General features: G+C 31.7%; 1 long non-coding RNA gene across 2 annotated transcripts; it reads right to left on the reverse strand.

The window, feature by feature from the left end:
* Positions 1-610: 610 nt before the first annotated feature.
* On the reverse strand, positions 611-2509 carry LOC110885338. 2 transcript variants are annotated; one of them, XR_002562097.2, is made up of 4 exons: positions 2320-2509; positions 2141-2215; positions 912-1134; positions 611-822 (listed from the first exon to the last, which is right to left on the reverse strand). It is a non-coding gene; the product is annotated as an uncharacterized LOC110885338 (long non-coding RNA). The 2 variants fall into 2 exon arrangements; XR_002562098.2 differs by lacking the exon at positions 2141-2215.
* Positions 2510-3247: the final 738 nt, after the last annotated feature.

A 3247-nucleotide genomic window follows, 5' to 3' on the forward strand; every position in this document is an offset into this window, starting at 1 on the left:
TCAACTCTATATAATGGATTTATGTTTTACATAACTATATAGAGGTTTTTTTACTAAGATAAAAGTATGTTACTAACAAAATCATCTTGATGTACATGCACCTTATTTTGATGAAGAGCCGAGGTGTTATGTTCGTAATATTTTTTTGTTAAGAATTACCTTACTAAAAAGAATCGCACATCGGTACTTTAACCAAAAAGTGTAGTCCCTACTAGAAAATACACATTTCTTGACGCATATTGTGCGTCATAAAATAAAACGGTAATTATGACACACAAAAGCGTGTCGTTGATTGAAGAGTCATAAAATTAACATGACATGTATTTGTGTGTCATGTTTTTATGACACACATTTAATGACATGCATTCATGACACACATTTATGGCACTCATTTTATGACACCTTTTAATGACACACATTCATGACACTCATTTTATAACACTTTTTAATGACAGAAGTTCATGACAAGCATTTATGACACATACGTATGACATTCATTTACGCGTGTCATGCTTTTAGTTGTTTATTTTTTTATAGAATTACTAATTTGCCCTAGATACATGTATAATAACAAAAATAATAAATTTTTTTCATAAAACAAATACACACATATTATATACCAAAACAATCCATTACATAATCATTTGTCAAATATACTACAAATATTCTAACATTAACACAAAAAAGAATTGTTTGTCAATATATCGTCAACACCTAAAATACAATTTGTCACTTAAAAATAGAGGTAACCGCATAAGTCGACCAATCTTCGCGAATGCCATCCATATCCGCAGTCGAGTATTCATCTACTCCTTTTCCAACCTGAGACAACAATTAAATAAAATAAATCTTAAAAATCAAAATTTAATCCTAATATATGAATTTAAGCATTTGTTTGGATATATAAGTACATATTTTCACATATAACGTCTCCGGAACCTTCTGATCTATGTAGCTCATCCTGAATGTGCAGAAAATGGTTGCATGATAAGTTAAGTTTGATTACAAGTTGTAAAAAAACAAAACACATGTAACTAACTAGTTAACCCGCTGACCAGTTCACCCTTTACCCACTGACCCGTTAACTCGCAAACTCGTTAACTCGCGGACCCGTTAACCCGTTCACTCGCTGACCTGTTAAGAAAAATAAGTAAACATTTTCATGCAGGAAAAGTAAGTAGTAGCATCATCCAAGTAACAAGCATAGTTGTTAAAAGCGCCAGAGGCACGCACTGGTATAACCCGCCCCTTCTAACCGCTTAAAATTGAGTAACATATTCACTTAGGCAAGTTGCAAAACGTCCTACACAATCAACTAACTAACAAGATTCCACTTAAAAAGTTTGCAAATTTGAACGAAAAACATATTAGCAACACACAATTATTATTAGGATTAAACAATCAGCAATAATATTTATTTAGAAACACACAAATCTCGATAAGCAATTGGTAAATCAGAATAAACAATCATGAGTAAATAGAGATGTAGGAATATAAATAATAAACAAATCGAGACCCTAGTGTAAGCAATTCATCGAACACTTGGTGGGCGTATAATTAGTGGCGAATCTAGTAGCAAAATTCAAGGGTATCCTAAAAAAACTTAGACCTCATGGATATCCGATACATAAAAGAAAGAAAAAATATTCACACTATCATGAGAAAAAACTAAATAAAATAGTAAAATTTAGATTAAATGAAATGATACATAAATTAAATAACATATACATTTTCAATAATACAAAGTAATTATAAAAATATATATCCAACTAATTAAGTTAAAACGAATATAGAGTATAAATAGAACAAAGAACTTTAAAAAGTGTTAAAAACTAATTACTAAACTTGAAGGGTCTATTAACTATTTAAAGACTATGGCTAGTAGCCTACTGTAATATCTCGAAGATCATGAAAAGAAATAAATATAATAAAATATATATGTTAGATTAATACATGTTTTTCTCTTTCGTTTTCAGACTTTACACATGGCCTGGCCGCCGGCTCACAACCGGAAAAAAAACATTTTACTATTTTAGGCTGTATCTTTACTAATCACTCTTCTGTTTCAAATCTAAATACCTTAAGATACAGAATTTCAAGTGTCAAACTAAGAAAAAGTTTTCGGTTCCGGTTAACATACTGCTTAGTCGCCGATGGTTGAGGGGTAGTCCGGGCTACCCCTCCCTCCTTCATAGATCCGCCCCAGGGCGTGTTGCTGGTAACCAACACTCCTCTAAATTAGATTATATGGATAAAACTAAAGCAATGAACAATGAGTATAATAAAGAACCCTTAAGAAGTAGCAAAAGTAAAACATACATGTCCTTGCAGCCTTAGAATCTTCAAAATCTTTGCAACCTAGAACCACCTCCATTGCCACGGATTAGTTTATAGGGATGGACATTGGAGAGGAAAACACATATAATCAAATGGGGGTGGACAAAAGTGAGCCGATTAGGTTACGGAAGCAGGGAGGGAAGTTAATCTCATGTATCTGGGAAATCCAAAATTTCAAATATTTGGGTGGGAGGAGTGAGCGGGAACTAATCTGTAATTATAAATCTTAATTAAAAATAAATTAAAATTTAAATATTGTTTTTAAATCTGTAATTATAAATCTTAATTACAAATAAATTAAAATTTAAAATATTGTTTTAAAGTACGATGATTTGAAATATGTATACAAACTAAGAAATCTATACATATACATATAAATTCATAGAAGGTAAAATTAAAACTAAAATGATTAGTAATCCTTTTACTTTTTATAAAAAATATATAATTTAGAAGTGTTATGGTAGAGAATTAAAAAACCGAATCATAATTAATTATAATCGATCATATGGGTAAAGTTAGGGATGAGCTTGGTACCGATATCGAAACTCATCAAATATGGGTATCTGTATCGGTACCGAAAATGTTTGGTACGTTCCGGTATTTGAAGGAAAAATTCAGAAAAAAACCGGTACCAAAAACTCCAAAAAGTGGGTACCGATTCGATACCGAAAATAATTTGGTACGATAAATCCGGTACCGGTACCTGGTACTAAGTGCTCATCCCTAGTTAAAGTTATTCTATAAAGACTCCTACAAATAAGAAGTGTACAAAGACACAATAGATTGAAAATGTCTTAATGGACCATCTTGGGTCTTGTAGTTTCAATGACAATTAGCGAGTCGTATTATTTGGTATGATCGGGAGCATAGATTGCATGCATTGGCGTTGGGATAACTGCTCGACTGCATG

Source organism: Helianthus annuus, chromosome 10, assembly GCF_002127325.2.
Source record: "Helianthus annuus cultivar XRQ/B chromosome 10, HanXRQr2.0-SUNRISE, whole genome shotgun sequence".
Classification (NCBI taxonomy): Eukaryota; Viridiplantae; Streptophyta; class Magnoliopsida; order Asterales; family Asteraceae; genus Helianthus; species Helianthus annuus.